The following is a 22,249-nucleotide window of genomic DNA, read 5'->3' as shown; positions in this document are numbered from 1 at the left end:
GGTTGGTTATGTTAGTGTAGCTAATATTATAGGCTCCTGTTTAATACACCATATTAAAGGGGTGATACAAGGCAGCACTAAATATAAATTGATACGGCACGTGTTGTACGAGCGCACGCCACTGCCTTCACCATTTTTTTTTCTCTCTAGAGCGACAGCCATCTGGGGCGACAGTCTAACCTTGTCTCATGGGCCTTTTGATGTGATGTTGAAAGGTAACCAAATCCCACGTAGGCGCTTTTTACTTGAACGCGGAAAGGATAACAAAGGCCTCAGGCGACCCTTTGATGTTTTTCAAAAGATGCCGTAAGGCTGAAGTCGCGGTTTCCTTCTAAAATACAAGGGAATCTGCTCCACCCATTTCACTCAAGCGGCCATTTTGTCTTCCAAGGAGCATGCATTGCTTTCACGACGTTTCTAAGTTCTCCATCAGTTCCCTCTTTCCCGCTTTTTACCCTACAAAGTTGAGCGATGATACTTGACCTCGTCATCTCTCAGATTTTCTGCCTATAAACTTTTAAATTTAATAGCAGAAGCGAAGAAATCAGCAGTGAGACTCATGCCACTTTCGGCGCTCTAGAAGCTGAGGCGAAATGGCGCTTTTCGAGACGCAGTTCTTAATTTTGATCTGCAGCGAACACTACCAGCTTTCTTAATGATTATTCTTTCCGCAACAGGTGCGAACAGAGTGTAAGCACACTGATCCATATTTTTCGTGCCTCCCCTCTTCCTTCAGGGGAAAAGATGAAAAAAACTCTGTACGTCCTCTTGTTCCATTCATCCATGACCGCATATATTCACTGGCCCAAGTGGGCCCCATGACAGCAAATGGAGCAACATGGCCTGTCTGTGAGCACAGTTCCTGGTTACGGTATCCTGCAACGCCAGTGCTGACGGCGACGGTAATTAACCCGGAGAAATCCCCCTAGAGTTACCACTATGCAAGCCAATCGAGCTCTGCACTGCATCCCAGGGGCTGCAACAGCGTCAGCTTTGCTCTATGGACGCAATCCATCGTCTAGCAGGAAGTGGCGCCACCATACACTAAAAACTTCATCTCAGGAACGGTATAGTGCGGAGGGGAACTCGATGGGTAAAGAAAAACTTGGGAAGGAGAAAAATGCCAGGCACGCCATGATGCAGAGACTAAAAAGTTGTTGGGTTTCTCCCGTATTAGCGGCGTATAGTTTATTATCAAGGCGAAGAATGAAAAAGCACCGCTAGTTTAATGTTTTTTTTTTTTGCAAGCCACAGAAATCGAGGCACATAGGCCTACACGACGCAATAGCCACATTTTGCGAGCTATCTATTTCATTTACAAGAGAAAGCCACCTGGACATTATATTGGCCCCTTGGATCCAAATGGCACGTATGTAATAAAATTACTGTAAAAGCGAATTTTTCTGGCAATTACTTGAGAAGAACAACAAAACACTACAGCAAGGCTACAGATTCAGTAACAAGGTGAAAGTGGTTCGATTGAGGTAAAGCCCTTTATTATTACAGTATTTATTCACATAATAGACGCACTCCCCCCCTAATTTGGCTCTCAAAAAGTGCATTTTTGCCCCTCGTATACTGAACGCACCCCTTTTTTTTTACGCTCAGGCTGCTGATAACGATAACGAATGCTAGCAGGCATCCTTTTTTAAACTCCCCCAAGCCTTACAATCTGCTCTTCGTCATGGGTCTCATGAAGAACTGGTCGCGGAAATCCGAGAGCTACACCACACCGCCATCTATAAGGGACACGATATTTTCTACAAATGGCTGCCAGGACACAGCGGTATCGCAGGCAACCGCCACGCGGACGAGTCCATCTCCATCATGAGAGCCGACGCAGGGAGTGCACTTCGAACACTGGCGCGAGAGATCATTCTTGCCTTGTGGAATTCCGGCCAGTTTTCGAACCCGCGTCTATTATCCCTGGATCCTGACCTCAAGCTATGGCTTCCTTCGGCCTACCAGGACGTGAGTCAACTTTGTTGTGTCGCCTGTGGCTTGGTGTCGCATTCACAAACCATTACTCTACTGTGATCGGCATGGCTGATAACCCTGCATGTGGCATCTGTGGCCGCGATGAGGCCATATCTCATATTCTTTGTGAATATCCAGTGTACAGTTCTAAAAGGCTTTCTCTACGCCGTGCGCTGGAACACATCGATTCACGCCCGTTAACAGAGTTCAAGATTCTTGGGCACTGGCAACAGCAATCATCGGCGGTGAGTGCTTGCCAGGCCTTCATGCGGTTCTCAAGAGTGTCGGGCCTGCGCGACAGGCTGTGACTCTGCCCAAGCTTTTTCGCCTTCTGCTTTTTCTTTTGTCTCCCTTTTTTTCCTTACCTTTATATCCCCTCATTCCTTTCCCCCAGTGCAGGGTAGCGCAAACTGGTTTCATCAACCGGTTAATCTCCCCGCCTTTCCTCTTCCTCCTCCCTACAAAATTACGCAGTAATATAAAGCTCTGCCCGTCGAACGTCCAGTTTACTGCGCCTCAACCTACGGGGCTGACAGACGATAAGAATTTTCAGCGAGAAATCCGAGAACCACGAGAAATCCAGTCGCAAAGGCTTGCACTGTTCAACGCCCCATATTAAGGGTTGTGGCAGTTTGTCGCAGATGGACGTCACAATTATTGCTATAAGTTTGGCTAGAGTGAATGGTACATGTGCTCTATTTGGACAGAATAACGGGTCGCTACGCGAGGTATACGGGCGTGCCTAAGAAGACTTTTGTTGACTCTTTCGAGCACGGAATCCTTGTTGAAGATGGCGTTTTGTTCTATTTATTCCACCAGTCGGCTTTTCGTACCATATTTACCGCATTTATTCTTTTATAAATGTTTTACCCTGCGTAATGAACGCATAAGGAACAAATTTTCAAATATTTTTTTAGAAAAAGATGCGCTAATTATGCGACTAAATTCGTTATTTTTAGCAGAAAAAAGTGCAGCCCGGGTCATAGTATATAACGCAGCTATACTATAGGGCTAAACATGATTCATCGCTGCGCAGCGACACTTTATTGGTGTCGGCATGTCATGCAGTTGACAACACTTCAAACCCCCAAAAATATTTATTCAGATCTTCACCTCGGCATCACACTCTACAAGCCAAAATCTTTGCGATACTTAGCGGAAGTCCCTAAACTTCGAAGAAGTTTTAATCTGCCATTTTATCAACAAGAAAAGGTGATTAACTTCACTTTTTTGTTCGAAAACCACAAACGCTTTCGACGAGAGCCAGAAAAATTTTGTAGAGCCCTGACTATAGTTGCCGGGTGCTGTGCACCACTTGCTTCACACTGCGTCAGGAATGGAGGTTAGACACCTGTGAAGCAGTTCATGTCTTCAGTGCTGTATTAACGTAAAGAGCTACTGTTCCCAATTAAAGAAATGCAGTGTGCTAGTAAACAATCGGAGATAACGCCAGTTGACCGACTTCATGACTTGGTGACGGCCTCTTTTTGGCATGTGTTTCATTCTCACATAAAGTTCTGCGAGACTGTTTTTTCGCGTTCGAACGCGTCTGCGCATTTCATAAGTGCAATGTAGGAGAAGCTCAACTGTCTGCAAGTAATTTTCTGCATTGATTTGTTGACTGAAGCAGCGTTATTTTTTGTGCTCTCCCGAAAAAAAAGACAAAGTCAGAAAAAATTGTGCTGAAGGAAGTGGAAGTCTGCGTAACATGCGAAGATAAGAACAGGCAGAACGTAGTGGGTGGCAAATTTATCTATGTTGCAAATATTGATTGCCACAAACAAGAAAAAGATTTTGGACTTGTTAGATAGCACACTGAAACATGACGTGATGAACAACCCATCCACTTATATATTATCACGATCTGTCACATACGTTCCTGCTTGGCTTGAGACGAAGTGGACGAGAACAAATTTCGCCTTTCTTAGTCGATCTGCTGGCTTTTGCAGTGTTGCAGTGGCGTATACACAACAGTTTCTACGAACATGTTTATGCAGCCACATGCACACAAACATTGTGGCGGGACGCAATCAAGAAAGCTCCGAGACATTAACTAAAAATCAAACGAACAGTTCAGTAATATTCAACTGATGTCCTCCCGCTTGCTTTTTATTTGCCTGCTTTCGCAATGTGGCGGGAAGTAGCTCGAACTGGTCGGATATTAGTTTGTCTCTACGCGTTCGTCGTGTTAGCCTCGGGGGCTTTATCCAATTGTAAGCGTCGCCACTGTTATTTAAGGAAAGAAGGATAAAAGCAAGCAGATGAGCACACCGCTAGAGAACATGAATCATTTCTGGAGCACCCTTCATGTTTTCACTCTGGTGCTTATCCTTTACCTTCCTGGTGAAAGTTGTTGCGCAAACGAACAAATGAGTTCCCTTCTCGGAGAAAACAGGAAGAAGTGCACGCTTTCATCGATTGTTGTGCCGCCTCATGCGCGTCGTGTCTTTTGTTCTATGATTTGTTGTACTCGTGCATCTTCAAGAGGGCTGTACCAGCGATTGTTTGGCGTGGCGGCGCAAAATGTGCTCATGCGTTGCGCTCTTTCAGGCTCAATTAACTCTTAGAGACTAGCACAACAGCAACGTGGCGTTTTTTAGTGCATAATGAAGAACGGAAGAAAAAGAAAGCTAATTTTAGTGCAGTAAGAGTAGTTTCATTCGTCCTTTCCGTTTTTTAAATGCTGACATAGAGGTGCATAATGTGGAAGAAAGCTTTTGTAGTTCTTTTTTTTTTACTTAATTGCTGTTCACTTGAAAACGTGCCACGTTGCGCTGTAACAGAGCATTCTTCTAGAATTTACGAGTTTATGGAAATTTTGGTGAGAATATTATTTTGCGATACCAATAACACTGTCAAAACTCACTGCTCTTTGGGAAGTGCCTAAAAGAAAACGAACGTTCGGCGCTAGAGGCTTACAGACGTACCAAAATTAATAAAAAATTATCATGGAAAAGTTTGCCTAGTAATTTTGCGGAACCGAGGCGTAAAAAAAAACTGAATAGCGATGCTAAGTGAGGTAGTTGGGAAAGGAAGGAGCAGAACCATGGATGTCTTTTGAAGGCTTCTTGCATCGCACATCTCCGACGCGGCTCGCCAGTCAGGGCACGCTGAAGAGGTGGTTGAGTTTTTCACTCCTTCCAACTTTTAATACCCAAATCAAATTCCACTTCCTACACACTGCATGTCGTGCTTCTTACACTACGCTCGGCGGTGCCAACTTGTTATCGTTAAGTTTTACTGATCACTCGTGCTACTTGGATAATCTGTCAAGGCACTTGAAGTAAAATTACTTAGGCGCTTGACTGGAAGGCGTCACGCGTAGTTAACCCCATCATTGCTCCCTTTTGCTTTTCGCTTTTACTCGTGAAGGAATGAAAATCCAGCCATTATTCGCTCCTCGCGCCTGGTAATCTTTCTTAGCGTAAGACGCAGCGAATACCGATACCCTCGAATTTCACGTCTCTGTTGCTCGATCGACGTCAGCCAGTTCGAAAAAGTTGTTAACTGTGGCGCTTTCAGAACTCCCACAAGAACGTTCGGCTGTGCGCGTGTGCATGTGCGTACGTGCGTGTGCGTGCGTTCGTGTGCTTTCGAGCGCACGCAGCTCATGTAGAACGATGAAACTGCCACATGGAAATAGAAGACTAAGAACAATCTTGTCCACTACTCTCTCTCGCACATTTGGGCTTTGGGCTTCACGGAGTAAAGGCCCCGCTTATCGCACTAACGATGCATCTTAAGTCAAGGCGAAGGGAAGCGAAAACTGTTGGCGTGTGCAAGCAGCTCGTAGTATGAAAGACAGGGAAGCATTACATGCTACTCTGGCGTCTCTAAAGTTTCAGAAATCTCAAGTAGTATGCTTGCAGAAGGCAACTCTGTAGAGAGATGTGCTAATTAGAATTTTTTTTAACATACTCCTAAACAAACGAAGCTTTCTAACCGTCCCTTTTTGTTTAGTTTTTCATTTCAAATGTGTTTCGTTTGTTTTCATTAAAAAGATCCTTTGATTTCTTAAACCATGCAGCAAGTTTTAATAGTTGGCTTAGTTTGTCAGTTGCCTGTTGTATTTTTGTACCTGCCATGCTTGATCTCCGAGATCTGTGCGTGCTACTGCCAAGAATGCAACTCTCATAGATGAAGCAAAATAAGTTATTTAGTCAGGTTATCATAAAAGTAGGTACGATATATTTATGTCGCATTGCTGTTCAAAAAATTTCTTTTGTTTATTCGTTTCGTCCGATGGTAATCAATTAAAAACTTAGTCGGTGTCTTCCGTCCTCTGTTGTTAACACGTAATCAAGTTCTCTTTCGATTCTCTTTGCCCCATACACGACCCGTCCGCTCTTTACAGCAGCAAGTGCAAACTGAATAGGGGATGTTCCTCTTTGAGTAGTTCCAAGACATGACCATAAAGGTGTGCATCTAGTGTACGTATCTGAAATCCTAGGTTTCGTTGAGGGTTCCCTTTGCGAAATATTGTAAATTTCGTTGGTGCTTGATGTAACTATTTGGCACTACATTCCCGGTGCCGTGCAATGGATATTCGCCATCGTATGCGGGAAGGCTAAGGGATCCGACGGAAATATTCTGCTGAAAGGATAACGAAACCTCGCTTTGTCGGAATATCGAAAAAAGGGTTTGTTGTCCAGCGCTTGTTGTGTGATGAGTGTTTCTCCGCGGGTGGGCGGCTTCTTTTATGCGCAGCTGCCGTTTACGAAATAGGCTTCTAGCCAAGCTTCCGCTGTTTCTCCGAGAAGCGCTATGGCCGACTCAACTCGTATCGACTACTGAATCTTGTTGCGCCGACTTACATTATGCAAGACATGGTGTGGCATATATTGCTGGGTTGTCTGGCCTGTATATGACACGGCCACAAGATGTGCCCAGCCAGTCTCTGTGCGCATAAAGAAAGTAAGCGTAACGCTCCGCTTCCGTTCAATGGCAGCCAAAGTATGTCCCTTAGCCAACAGTATGAACCCGGAGTCTTTGATGCGCGTGTCGCAAATGCAGGTTACAAGGAAACTTTAAACCACGTTAGACAGAGACAGACGGACAGGCAGACAGACACAGGCAGACACAGACAGACAGACAAAGTCAAATAAGACAAAGACGCACGGACGGACAGACAGACGCAGACAGACGCAATCAGACACAGACATAACTAAACACAGACAAATATAGACAGACAGACACAGACAGACAGAGACGGACGGATGGACAGATGGACAGATGGACGTATGGACGTATGGACGTATGGACGGATAGACGAATAGACGGATACACGGATACACGGACAGAAGGATAGACGGAGGCAAGCAGACACATACACACAGGAAGACATAGGCAGACGCCGACAAAGAGAAAGACGGACGGACGGAAATACAGACAGACAGTCAGGCACAGATAAAGACAGACAAAGACGGAAAGACAGACACAGACAGAGCAGACACAAAGGCAAAGACGGACGGGCAGACAGACACAGTCAGATAAAGTCAGACATTGAAAGACACAACGACAGACAAAGACGGACGGACGGACGGACGGACGGACGGACGGACGGACGGACGGACGGACGGACAGACAGACAGACAGACAGACAGACAGACAGACAGACAGACAGACAGACAGACAGACAGACAGACAGACAGACAGACAGACAGACAGACAGACAGACAGACAGACAGACAGACAGACAGACAGACAGACAGACAGACAGACAGACAGACAGACAGACAGACAGACAGACAGACAGACAGACAGACAGACAGACAGACAGACAGACAGACAGACAGACAGACAGACAGACAGACAGACAGACAGACAGACAGACAGACAGACAGACAGACAGACAGACAGACAGACAGACAGACAGACAGACAGACAGACAGACAGACAGACAGACAGACAGACAGACAGACAGACAGACAGACAGACAGACAGACAGACAGACAACTCTGATCGCAGATTTATAAGGTGACCTTCCTGTCGGTGAACACCTGTGACTGCGTGCTGCAGTCTTTTGTTAGTGCATGTGCCTACTATGATTCTCCATCCTGTCTTTTTTTTTTTGAAGATGAGCCCCCTGCCTCAGCATCGGGTAGCAGCAATTCGGCCGCTCTTCTGTTTAACATATATACATTTCCTTCCTGTCAATCTGTCCCTCTTCGGGTCTGATCGTAATGAACAACTGTATTTCCCTCTAACCCTTGAGCGCACGCCTGGACTCATGGGAAGCTTCGCCAGTTCCGCACGCCCATTACAGTGGGTACACCAAACCATTGCTTGAACACGCACAAATTAGTCTCAACTTTTGATAGTAGTTTTCATCGTTAACCCCACACAAAACTGATGAATCCTGCGTTTTCAGCTCATTATTTTTGTTAGAGCACAAAAAAAACAATTAACCGCTTATGCCTCATTGTCATCGTTTAATATAATAGAATAGGTGTAAACACGCATTATTCGCATGGAGTTAGTGTATGAACTGCCACCACTTAAGTAGGTCTCTTCACTACGAAGCGTTTATTTATCCTGAACCGTAAGGTGTTCATTTTCCGCACGCATAAAATAACCCAAATGCATTCCTTGTATACGCTAGATCCACCCAACATCTCTGCAGTTCATAAAATACGCTCCTTCTTTCGTTTTTTTTTTGCGTGTCCCTGCAATCTTGCTCCGCTGCTTGCTTGCGAGTTCAAGCTGAAATAATAAAGGGTGGTACCAAAAGCTCGAGGCAAAGTAAAAATTCCTGAAAGCTCAAGCACGAAAGTTAGTTGAAGTTGCTCCTCTGGGCCATGTCCCAGGTGACAGCTTCGACAGCTAGAGCTCGGGAAACCGGAAGGCAAACATTCGCGGTCGCCTTCATCTTTCTTTTGTGTTTTGTCTCCCTCTCACACCCCTGTCTGTCTTGCACTTTGAGGTTGCCGCCTTTTCGTGGTGTATTCGCATACGCTTGCTCTTTTTGCGAATTTGGTATCCACTGCTATTTCTGGCTTCATGCTCCCACCAGAAAGCGATTGCATTTGATTCCTGCTTTAGTTATTCTTATAATTCGCTTTGAGTTAGCGCACTATTTTGGTGCGATGAAAAATCACACACTCATGTAGGTTCGAAAAAATTTCACTTATGCAACTTAAAGTTCTTGTCAAGGACAGGGCCTGATAAAAAAATTCAAGATGTTATATAAGTTCCGCTGTACAGGCAGCGACCTGTAAAAAAAGAAACAGAAATCTGTCTTGCATAAAAACTGAGTGTTCGCTTTAACACTGCTTGCATCTCTATACCTGGTCGGAGTGTGCCGTTCGTAAAGGTCTATTTGGAAAGTTTCCTTCGTAGCAGGTTTTCGTCTCTACTACAAAAGTTTTTTCCTTACACAGATTTGATACATAGACCTATGCCTAGTTAGCATAACGCACTCTTAATGATAGACTCGAAGGCATCATTCCTGCCATTAGAGCAGATTGCTGCGCTGATATGCGAGTGAAGTCCCAAGCACTTATAGTCATCTCGATATGCAAGGTGATGTGCGCACAGGCAATGAAATCTCTTGAGCAGGAACGACAGAAGGAGTCGATATCGTGCAGCTCAAAAAATAAAGAATACAAATCGTAAGAAGCCAGGCACTATCAAATATGAAGGGAAGAGAAAGAAGCTCCTGAGCCCCCTTAAACTCATTTCTGTTCAAACTTTAGCGAACAGCCGTAGCTCGCCGGAGTTTGTCCTGCGTTATAGACGAAGTCGATGAGGGAACCTGACGTCGTATTTGAGACGGTCCGTTCCTTACGAGAATCGATCCACGCAAGGCGCTGCACTGTCGCGAAAGTCACTTTAAGCCAAAGCGATCAGCACACGCTGAGACCGGTTAGCTGCTCTTTCGTTTCAACAACAGCAAGAAAAAAGTGTGACCATAAAAACGTGTCAGCATTATGAAATTGTTCGAAGCCGGATTGGCCAGGCGGCACCTCCATACGCTGTGGACCAGTTCTCGGAACCGTGCAGAAAGGACTCTGGCCAAGACCCTGGTAGCTTGATAGGGGCCGTACGTAGTGTACTTTGCTGCTCAAAGTCAGACCCTACGGTCGGCGACTTCAGCACCGTTATACGCCGATTAAGTGCATCGTAGCAAGTTAAGACGCTGTGGGCGCTATGTGCGCATCAAAATTATGTACGAACACGAATGTTCTCTGTACAATTTCAGAACTTCGGTCCAGTTACCAGTTTCTGAGTTACGAGGACCAGATATATTCAAAAGGCATGTCGCAGAGGATTTTAATGAACTCTTTTGAGGAGCTTTCCATGATAACGAATTGTTCCTTTTTTTGTTTTTCTGCTGTAGATTGCACAATCTAGTAACCCAGGTGGCATCATTTTCTGGTACTTTTGTGAGTGCTTCCAATTCATTGATCCAATTACTTTGTGATGACATTTTGTTGAACCCGTATTTATGGACACGCACTTCGCTTCGCGACTGGGCCTAGCAGTTCCCGAGTTCTCCGGACTTCTGTGGCTACGTTGCGCACTCGGCCACCTTAGATGATGGCGAACACTCTCCCTGCACCTTCCTTCATGTTTTGAATGATGAAAGTAGCATCATAGGGTCTGTATCGATGCTATTTTTGAACCAGCCTGGCTGAAATCTGCTCCTGGTACCTAGCTACACCCCCCCCCCCTCCCCTTCCCCCCTCGCTCTCTGAAGAAATAAAGTAAGCTTCACTGAGGCTGTATAACAGAGGGAAATAATTTTGCTCAACCTTTATACGTAAGTGTCCTCCTCACACTGTCGAAGAGTTGGTATCTCTGCGCCTGTTCATAGACCCCTTTCCTTCAGCTAAAAACTGATGCCCTCCAGCGCCGTTGCCAGACTTGATGCATGCGCCAGTTCTTAGAGGTCATCTATCCTGATCAATGGTGCCCATTTTACGCTCCTGTGACCCCTCTTTGAAAACCTTGAAGAAGACTATCTCACACGGGCATCGGCGCTCGCGAACTCTGTGCACAAAGCATTATGTCGAAAGAGTTATGGCCAAAGACCCGGTCTTAGGGGAGTCCCCTCAGCTTACGGTAGCGTTTTTTACGCGTGCGCCCTGATTTAGGGCTTTTCAAACAGCCAACTGCGGGCACGAAGGGAGATACGCGCTCAGCTCGGCTCTATAGGAAAGGTCCCGCCACGAGAGTACAGCGGCCAGCCGTATCGCTCAGGACGCTACTTGCCTGGCTATATAATCGCGTTGGGTGAGCAGCGCCTCTTCTGGACAAGAAAGAGGGAGGCGATCAGGCCAGAAGACAGTGAGAAGGAAGAACTGTCGAAGGTTGAGTATTGTCTCTCAGAACATTGGAAACTTTGTGAGATACCGTGTGGCTCACGAATTCCAATAGTTCTTAAAAGGGCAACAGCGCCAAAGGGCGCAACAGCAGTGTCCATAGGTAAAACCAACTTAATTCTATTATCAGAACATGCAAACTGTGACAAAACTGTCGTAAGCGGTAACGAGACATTTGGGATAGGTTGAACATTTAAGGATTATGACATTTTGTTAGATGCTGCGAAAACAGTCTCCTTGTGGTGGCTCAGCTACACTCACGAGGAGGGAGCATGCAGCGCGAGCCGAGCCGTTACGATATGCGGCTCGCCCGTCTCGTTCACGCACCGATAGGCGCAGCACTCGGGCGGCGAAGAGCACACTATACTGTACACAGTGGGGCGTTCGTACGTGACTGGGATGAGAAAGAGGCTTTTCCGATGGGGTCCTGATTATGCGCTAGGCATGATGACGCGCCGTGACTCGGTGGAAACCACTAATTAGCTTTTCGCCGCACGCAGTGCAAAAAACTCAAGGCTGCGGTCATGCAGACAACAACCCTCTTGTAAATGAATTTGTCCGCTGCTCCACTTACATTGTGTCGGCGCTTTTAGAGAGCGCGTTTCTGCCTTATTTCCACACTTGCATTCGCTTTGCCACGAACGCAGTTGAAACTATCAACTACGTCAGTTTTCTATCCTTAATAAGAGAGAAAAAAAATTATAAACGGCGTTGTGACGCATCAGAGCAACAGCGACAAAACGTCCACTATGATTAATTCTGCAGTCACGTGAGAAGTCGTACGGGGTTGTACGGGCTGCAGCTCTGAGCGAGAAAAATTTGGCTCTCGAGCGATCCCCATCCCGTGCTCCAAGATAAAAGCTTCAGCTTAAAGATCCACCCCGCTCCGAGAAAGCTCAATATCTGGCATTCTTAATCTGTTTTGCCATTCATTCCAAGTATTTTTTTTCTTTCGAGGAAATCCCTTTAAGCTTTGTATTTAGATTGCCGCTCTGACATCAAATTAGCGGCGAAAATTTAAGGTGGGGACGCGGCTTTGAAATCCCATAAATGGTGAAAAAAAATGAATTTTTCATAATTCATTGTATCTGCTTGTATGCCTTGTTTTTTATGCTTTTCCGAAGTTTCATTGCTGAAATCGTCTGGGAAGTACTCTAAATAAATTGTTTCCTGAACAGCGATGAATGTGCATTGCGGGGAAATATTTTTCTCTACAGCGATTTTCTGTCTGAATATCCACCTTGTGGAGCAGGTTATTCTCGACTGCTTTATCTATTTCGACCTCTTTTGTTTTGTTACACTCATTGGACTATAGTGCCGGTGAACACATTGTATTTCCTATTTGTGAATCCTAAAATTTTATGTGCAAAATTTTACTCTCACTCTAGATATGTCAACGTACACAACATTTAAAATAGGAATTTGGGATTTGCAAAAAAAAAATAAAAAATTTTAGGGACTTCTTGACCTGCAGCACGCCAGTAGGAACGCAGCAAATGCAGAACTAGCCTTCTGCGAAATTTTCTTAGCTGTGCGGCCTTTTTACATGATCCCGAGAAAAACATATAGATTATAAAACAACTTTCTGGAGATACGAGAGTGAAATTTTCAGAAAGTAGTGAAACTTTTTTTCTAATATACACTCAACAAATTTCGTGCAAATACATCAAGAAATAAAATGTTTGATGAAAACCGCGTCCTCCCTGAGTACCAGACATGCTGAACACCATATTAGCTCTCAAATTTGACCATTTACTAGCTGCCGAAAGTACTCAGCAAGTACTTTCGCTGCACTTAACTTAAAACACGATGAAAGAGATTGGTTGGAGCATTCCCGCAGGCTTACAAAAGACACTGTTACGGCACGTTTTTGTGCAGATTATAACTCCTGATATGGCCACCTTCTGAATTTAAGCATATGTCTGCCAATGGTGGCTCAATCCTGTTATTTTTATTTCTATATTCACTGCGCTCATCCCTGCCCACCTCGAGGAGATGCCTATTAGCGCGAGGTAATTGCGAAAAATAAATACTATGTTATACATGAAAACAGCCTTTTACCGACCAAGTCAGCGATCTCAACGGCAGTAATCCTTTGTGCATCTCCGTTTTGGGCTACCTCTAAATGCTAATTCTGATGAGCAATACACACGCTGACCTGTAGCAAGTTCCAAGGTTTCACCGTTTAAACGAATTCTTTCGATAACAGAAGGCTCCTCTCTAGATGTAATTAGCGAGCAAATGGACTCGTCACTCCCTGTCCACTCACGGCGCATTCTTAGAAGCGCACGCTGAAGATCGCTTACACAGCGGTTCGTAGGCTGCAACTAGTGGCAGCCCGAGAAGAGAACATTTAGACATCACGATTATGAAGAGGTTGGCGAACACAGTGACATGTAGCAGGGGCAGATGATGGGCAGTTTTGGGCAACACTTCATTAGGAACCGTGAAGATGACAGGGCATCGTCGATGCCATTCCAAACGGGTTTGCATATATTGCAGAATGAGGCAGCCCGCTGCATTTCTCCGAAAGCCGCAGCGGTGACCTCTAAGTCCTCATTTCTATATTATTATTATTATTCCTTTCTCGAACTGCGCGTGTCGCGTCCAACGCCATCACCGCTTTCATTCGAAGCAAAAATACAAGAGTTGCCTACCAGCTAAAGACGCCCTCGTGGCATTAGCGGAGATGAGAGCTATAAATATTTCCAGGGTCACCAGACTGCATCATCCCCTCTGCTTGGTCGCTGGCAGCTTCGCACGCCTCTTTTCTTTGAGATCAGGGAAGGCAGCTTTAGGAAGATGAGCATGTTTGAAGGGCTGCAGGCCGGGAGTTTTTAATGAGGTTATCACAGACACGCAGCGCGCCTGGCTCAGAAGTTCGTAAGACACGTGCTGGATGGGGCAAGTACTTTCTCAAGAAAACAGAAGAATATTCGTCTTTAGCGCTGTACTGAGCGCTGACACGCCATCCATCATCGGCTAAATGCACGAGCGCACTATTTGTATAGCCCTGCTAAAACGGACGAAATTCCGACGCGCCTAATAATGGCGAGGTTACATGGAAACTTCTTAATTACTCATGGTTGAGGGTCTCTGAGACGGTAACATACGCCAGTAGAGACATGCCAGGATAATTTAGTGCATTTCACTGCTAACAAAAAAAAAAAAAACAGCGTAACGCTATGGGAGACCTCTGTTCGCCATATGGATTGACCAATCCGCAGCGCTGCCTTCACTGGAGGCTGCAGCCTTCTGTATGGCAACAACTTTGTATGGGAGATAGCTGCGACATGGTTACTAGCGCAAAAAACACAAGCGACATCGAAAACAAACACACGGAATACAGCGCTAGTTATTTTAAAGGCCCCAACTAGCTCACCTTTCGGGTTTAGGTATATGGGAAGGCTCGACACAATACAGACGAGCACTGGGTGCGACTCAGTAGCACATCGCACACGGTGCATCACATGTCATTGGGCGTGGCTGCCTAGATGGTAGTTCGTTACTTAAGTTATCAGCGAACGCTGCAGGAACTCCGTTCTATGCGGCAAGTGTTCGGTGACCACGCTACGCGCATGGCTAAATTATTACTTTTCATTTTTGTTTTCCTGGTGAACTGTAACATACAACTCTCCATCAAGAAGGTTTTTCCAGAGGAACACATTGAGAGATAGTGGATAAAGAAGTGAAATTACTAACTTGTGCGTACTACCTATCCGAAAGGCTACCCATCGCTGAAGTTTTGCGGTCTGTGAGAGACACCACTGGTTCATCTAAGCCGTGAAAACGTTAAGGAGAATGTAAGACCGCTGCTAGTGTGAATAGTGAACAGCCGCAAATGGGCGGCTAAGCACTGGAGAGCGGTAGGGCTTCCCACCATTCGGTCAATGGCAGCGCTTCCGAAATAAAGAGATCCCTCTGCTCTGGTTCTGTTCGAGCAAAAATAAAAAAAAAACTTCAGTGGAAGCTTCTTGAACAGTGGACGCTGTTAAGGGACCCTTGTGACACTAAGACAACCTAGCGAAAAAAAAAAACATCGAAACACGTGCCTCAGCAACGTGCACAACTCCGTTTGAACTGTGCTATTCTGCACCTGTGCTCCTATAGTTTGCGTTGAAAGGCAACAATGGATTATAATGCGCATGTATTGCTTTTTTTTTTTGGAATTATTCAGGTCAGGGTTTGGTTTCTCAATAGGAAGAAAACGCACTGTTACGCACAAGCGGTTCTCTATGCTAAGCCTAGTCGCGTTGATAATCCGCCCAAATGTGGGCATGTATTGGGCACTAGCAGAGCCAGTCTAATAACGGCAGAAACGAGAATAACAGCCTGAAACACAATGTCAAAGCTACTGAGACGCAATTCCTGGACGCTCTTTAATGTTCGAGCTAATCAGAAGATAGCGCCTGGAATATGGAGGATTATGCGAAAATGGATCCCATTGCGCTTAAACAAAGGCGTGCTTTGGGTTTGTTTTGAAGACCAGGAACAGAAGTGATGCACGTTGCTTTTTTTTACCTTAGGTACTCCGCTCTAACCTCTTCGAAGAACGCATAAATATCCTGTCGAAAGAATTCCCAGTAGAATGGCAAATGCACGTTCAATTTACTCGCCATGTAAAATATATCTTATTATTGCTATCTTTAAGAGAACAATGGACGATTGCTTTTTTTGCATGGCCCCCTGGCTGCAGTAACGCGATTTCACTGAATGTGACACGCACTTATATTGGCTGCAGTTATACAAATGGGATTTTACCAATGTAAGTAGGCATATTTCTGACGTCAAAATATGTATGATTAGGTTAATCGACATAAAAAACGAATCAGAAATGAGAAGTGCAGTGAAGCTTTGCAGTGCTTTTATCTCTGTTTTTTTCTTTCTGGCGGAGACATTCAAGCTCATTCAGCACTATTATTGCATGATTGTCATTTTAAAACTACTTCAAACCCTTTAACAGTGCATGCATGTAATGAACTGAAGCCCATTTTGGGTGAAAAATGCTAAGAATAACTCGCATTAACACACTGCCTTTACGCAAGAAGCTTGAGTCAAAGATTTCAAAGTGGACATATCTCAAATTTCCCTGTTTTAAGTTCAGAATTTTTTTTTTCCTCCAGCTGTTTGAACTTCTGGATTATATCTCTTTAAATGAATAAAAAAGGTCCTATAAAAGGCGAAGGACTGGATTAGTTGCATTGGATAGCGAAGCTTTACCAGTGTTCGCTAGGTTTTTACCGCTTTTTCTTACCCCTTTTTGCAGCGTCGTTCTTGCGAGGTCGTTTTCACAAAGACTGCGTTTATTTTTATGGCGGTATGTGAGAATCTAACAACTTTCAATGCCTTTTTTTTTCCCTATCGCCCCAAGCGACACAGCTTGCCTAGCACATCGCGAATGTGTGTTGGCGATTGAACGACGTTTGCGACTGCGCTTATCCCAGTTTGCAGAGACACCCGCCTACCGTCGCTCTGTTGGATTCGCTGCAAAAGAAGATCTTGCGACACTGAGCTGTCACTGCAGCTGGAAGGAACAGGAGCTCTTCTTCTCTGGTTCCTAGGGGCTGCGTAGTCCTATGGGGTAGAGTCTGACGGAGCAACGCACTTTCCCGCATGCCACAGGGGAGAATCGCTTGCTTCCTTCATTTTTTCCCTAAGTCCTTGTTCTCACATTCCCTTCGGCTCTTTTAGGGTTAGCTAACCGAAATATCGTATAAGTAACCCTTTTTGTCGCCTGCTCATTTTTTTTTTCTTTTATTACACTTTCGCGAACTACGTCAGATGTCAGTCGTCTCGTGAAGACACTTTTATGCAATGTCGTTGCTTTCATCACAAGGTATACAGTCAGTTATAAGAATGCTTACGTGACTGATTGCGACATTCAGATGTTTTCCCCCACTGTTCACTAAATCCAAACGTCGCTAGAGTAAGGAGCAGAAAAAGATATTGTTCCCCCTTTACGTGACAGCCGGCCCTTCTCACTTTGTTCACAGCTGCACTATCTTCTTTGCCTCGTGATTACAAAAAAAAATCCAAGCTCTTCCCAGTACTGTGGCAAAATTTCGCGGACATATCTTAATGCCTATGAAAAACTGACAACTCGGATCCTGAAAAGAAGCGTCTAGTGTCTTTCGCCAGCAACATTTATTGAAATATAAGTCACCTGCCTTGTCATTTCACGAAGTCATGGCTGCTTGACGTAGCCGCGTAGTTTGTGACTGTTGCCGACGTAAATAAAAACAGCTGAATGAACTACACGTCACTAAAGGCGGTCAACAACTTTTAGTGCATGGTTCTCCAAAAATTCGTCATCCCACAGATCAGCAGGCTTCCCTGCCTTCGGCACCGCGTTTCATCATAGGAGCTAAGTGTTTTGATGTTTTCTCACTCTTAATTTTTATGATCGGCAAAAACTTTCTGTACGAAACAACATATGACGGATCAGCCGGCAACATTTTTCTGCCATTTCAGTCTAACAGCTGAAAGGCACTACCAGTGGTTCCGTCTGTCCAATGTTATCTCTCTCTCATTTTCTCGCCTAACAGACAAAACCCAGTGCGCTGCTCTTACAAAGAACATGGCGTTCACACTAAAGACGTGATTTTTTTTAGCTTGCCCGTGATACACGTCTGCGATTACAATGTAACGTTCCTTGGTGAAGGCTTTCCATACATTTTTACAGTTCTCTGATTTGTCCAGAAAGGGAAAGCACCGCTATCCAATGACAGTTATTTCACGTTGAGACGAGAGCCTTAAAGCGCCCCCGACCACCCTCTTCTCAAAATTTTTCTGTACTCCAGCGGGTGTCAGACATCGTCTCTAGAACGTGCGGCCTCAATTTTTTTAAAGACTCATTAGCAGCGGAACTACAGCTATCGCAATCAAGCGATTTCGCCACGCTTCGCTCAGGCGTGGCCTCTGGGAATCGGTTTCTCTCACTCCACCGGGCGACAAAGCCTTCGCACGCGAGATTTTCCTTTCTCCTCCGCTTTTAAAGGGGAGGCGTGGTTTACGCCAGATGCCTACGTGATGGTCCCGCCTTGCCAGGGCCCTTTTTTGCGCTTTGCTTCCTTGCGCATTTAAGGCGGAGCTTCTGTGAGCTTGTCGATATGAACCTTATCTCTCGAGACATCCAATCATGATGCGTCGGGGTATGCGTGAAACACGATTCTATTTACGAGAGAACGGGAGCACTGAAACGCTCGAGCAGGTTTCTGACGGGGCGGGCGCACCGCTTCGTTTGAAAACTGGTTATTAGAAGTTCACAAAATGTCTGAAATGACATTAGGATTTGTAGGTATATAACACTCCTCTCCACTAGGTGGCTGGATGCCGCATTCCCGCTTTCCGAAGCCGGCGCTAGTTAAGCCACAGGAAGTTGCACGTCATGTCCCATAAAAGCCCGGTGTCTCCTGTGTATTTCAATGCAAAGAGTGCTGTCTTTCGCCCTTTTGTTCTCAGCTTTTTTAGTCTTTCTCGCGCAATGTGCCCTTATATCAAAGGAATGAGCAAGTTGAACGCGAGAAATGTAAGCATTGTTTGGAGAACCCTGTAATTTCAGAGAAACAGAAGAAAACAGGCATACCGGTCTTACCCTGCCGTGGCAAAGGGGTACGTGCATAAAACACTACGTTCTCATCTGGCTCTTGTCTTTCGAGCGTAAAGGAGCACTAGTGGAATGATGATGCGACTAATGTCATCATAAAACCGAATTTTCACGTAGCAATGAAAAGGCGAACGATTGCGGTTAATCGTGACACTCGTCCCTCGAAGAGCCGCTCGCTATATAGCTGCTGCAGATTAAGTTTCGACTCGCAGGCGGCCGATGTCTCCTCTCATCGATTGCGGGTGATGTTTATCACTTTAGATCGTCATTTACCTTCAGACGTGCTTTTAACCTGACTCCCTAGCACAGTCACGTTTGACAGCTGCACAGCGCGGAGAGAAACGATTGACGAGAAAAACAAATGCTGCTGCAGAGAAATTGTGCACGAGAAAGAGGAACGGAGGACAAGCGCTCTTAGAAGGCAACTGTACCAAGCATCACAAATAAAAGCCTACGGGCTTAGTTCCATACAGTACAAAACTACTGGATGCACTCCGTTGTAAAAGCAGAATCATACAAGTTTTGGAGGCGCTGATGTGAACCAGAACATCGCCGGCCCCTCACCAGATAGTAGCCCCGCCCTTGCTCCGGTTCGGTCGAAACACAATTCGGTAAAATGGTCGCTGCAAAGTCGGCTGCCTAGTGAAGGTTTCCGCAAATTATTTATTCAATTTATCCCTCGTTCATGGTATAAATTCGTCTTAGAACACGGGAATGTTTATCACAATAAGGAACAGAGTGTGTGACGCTAGCGCAATGGGACGACAAAGAGCTGAGAAGACAAGGCTCCGTACCATTTCCCTACATGCTGTGCGTAGCGACATCCCGTCGTCTGCTAGTCCCTTCCCATTGCAATCCAATGTGCCCTTATTTTTTCAACGTCTTTCCCGAACATTTAGCCGATCTTCTCGTGCGGTTTACTGCGCAACAGGTAGGGACTGGCGTAAAAAAAAGACGAGAACGGCAAAAAGACAAAATCTCAAAAGGAAAACAAAAGCTGAAAATGAAAAACCATGCTCAGGTACGATTTCGGGCACTCTCAATGCCCGACTTCTGGGTCGAGGCCGCTTACTTCTGGTGGCTTCACTTTTGAGCGCCGGATGCGCCATACAGCCTCCTGTTGGAGATCAGTTGTATACCAGGTGTTCCAGGGAAATAATTCTCAAAAATAGTTTTCCGAGGTAAAAATATGGCTTTTTCAGCATAATATTACCAGCGTTGCGGACACCCCAAAGCCTGTGAATCCTCTTAAGTAGTGAACTAATAGATTTAATAATTAGTTTTTGGATTAGTAGAGTTAGGCGCCTAGTTGCAATTAGCGATTTGTAGCCGATCGTTAGTAATAGCCATATCAGTTTTTAGAATTCCGAAAGTGCGATTACCCTTGGCGCTGTTGCTCGAGAAATTTGGCTTTTTTTAATAGTTACGTGCACTGGAAAGGGTGCTTTGCCTGCATGCTTTTCGAAAGCGCATGTATTTTGGCACGATGTAGCCAAATTCTGTCGAGCCAAGGCGCCGAGGATAATCGCGTTTCGGAATTCTAAAAACTTTTATGGCTATTAGTAACGACGTGCTACAAATGTCTAATTACAACCAGTTGCCTAGGTGAGATAATTAAAAAGTTAAGCTTCAGAAATCAGTTAAACAATTTCCTAATTAAGACTATTTACCGCCTTTCTGGTGTCCGCCAACACTGGTAATGCTATTGCGCAAAAGCCACATAGCCAAAAAGACTACTTTTGACAATTTATTAGTCTTCCTTAAAACACCTGGTATAAGGCAAATTAATTGCGCTGTAAGTAATATTACCGTAATTAGTACGGAATCGAACTCTTGACTCTTGGGTTGAGAATCAGACACGTTACCGCTAAGCCATGCAGGAAATTTCCTTTTTTCATTATGGCATTTATTACAATGATGCGATGTTTTATGTAGATGAGCTGCCTACAAACCATAAAAGACAATGGCACATCCGCTAACATAACCAACGAATCACGAAAAAAGAGTTAATTGGGGCACATAGCTAATACGACGTAACACGACGCATCTAAGCAAGAAATAATTAGAAAAAAGGGAATTAGAACGAAAACACCTTCGACGGAAGTCTGTCTGGTTGGGTTCTAGAGATAGTTGGGAGAAAACTGACGCCAACCAATATTTTAATTTCTGCACAACATTTCGGTACCAACTCGGACCCTTCTTCAGGGGTGACTAAAGGGAGCCAGCAGCAGCGGGGTGCTGCCTTAGCTCTCCCTTTGTTGTTGCGCCACTTGCTAACACAGGAAGAGAGAAGGCAGCACCCCGCTGCTGCTGGCACACTTTAGTCACCCCTGAAGAAGGGACCGAGTTGGTACCGAAATGTTGTGCAGAAATTAAAATATTGGTTGGCGTCAGTTTTCTCTCAAAAAACGGCAATGAACAACAAAGCACTAAGAATGAGTGCCACTACGGTTCCTACTCGTTCTGGCATACAATTCTTTTAGGTGTACAATCATTCTGCAGAAATGGTCATCAGCAGAAACAACAGATTCACAATGTCGGTTCGTCACGCGTGTTCTCCACAGGCTGTATAATCAAATTAAAAATCAAACCTAAGAATTCATCAACAAACGGAAGCGCAGTGAGAAATAGTACAAAATGTGGCATCTAATTAAGTTTTTTTTTTCAATGTTCGTTGCATGATGTCCCAGAAGAGTACTGCATCTTGACAATTGATAAAACATTGCTGAATCGTTTCAAGAGCATCACAAAGGTGACAGTTCACTGTAGACATGAAAATACCCCTTTTCTCTTGCCATGTTTTAACTGGTAACGTCTCAGTGTGCAGCTTAAAGAATAATGGTTTTGTACATGACGAGAGTATCATTTTCCGTACTCTCTTTCCGTACTCCCGTTAAACCAAAATACTCAGCACGATACATGCATACAGATGAATTCATTGTGCAACCGTTTCCTCGATACCGAAAAAAAAGAACTCTGGGGAAAAACCAAAAAGCAGGAAACGAACGGGCAAATACACCACATGCATGAATCCCCACAAACACGGATGATCAGAAACATTAGAATACACAATGATGCTCGGCAAAGCATAAACTAAATTTAATTGCAGGAATGCACGCACTATTGGGTGTGCAGTGGCCCGGAAAACCATGAAACATGAAACCATCTGTCGGACATACAGGTGGACTAAACCGAGGCCGCCAGCGCTTACTAGCCGGAAACGGTTATCACGCCTCATTGATTCAAAAGGCGAATCCCACACAAAAGTTGCGCAAACTCTATGGAAATGCTGGATATAAAGTCTTGTCTTGTATACGGCGAGGAGGGTATCAGACCCCGCGAC

The 22,249-nt window shown here is 45.0% G+C and overlaps 1 protein-coding gene across 1 annotated transcript in view; it reads right to left on the bottom strand.

Moving 5' to 3' along the window:
* LOC149351444 (thyrotropin-releasing hormone receptor-like) overlaps positions 1 to 22,249 on the bottom strand; it is a 283,504-nt gene that overhangs the window by 113,205 nt on the left and 148,050 nt on the right. The gene's annotated exons all lie outside the window — the stretch shown is intronic.

Source organism: Amblyomma mixtum, chromosome 3 (genome assembly GCF_055824585.1).
Source record: "Amblyomma mixtum isolate Tamu chromosome 3, ASM5582458v1, whole genome shotgun sequence".
In the NCBI taxonomy this organism is placed as follows: domain Eukaryota; kingdom Metazoa; phylum Arthropoda; class Arachnida; order Ixodida; family Ixodidae; genus Amblyomma; species Amblyomma mixtum.
The sequence above is the reverse complement of the archived record's forward strand: the minus strand, read 5'-3'. Positions and strand labels throughout refer to the sequence as shown.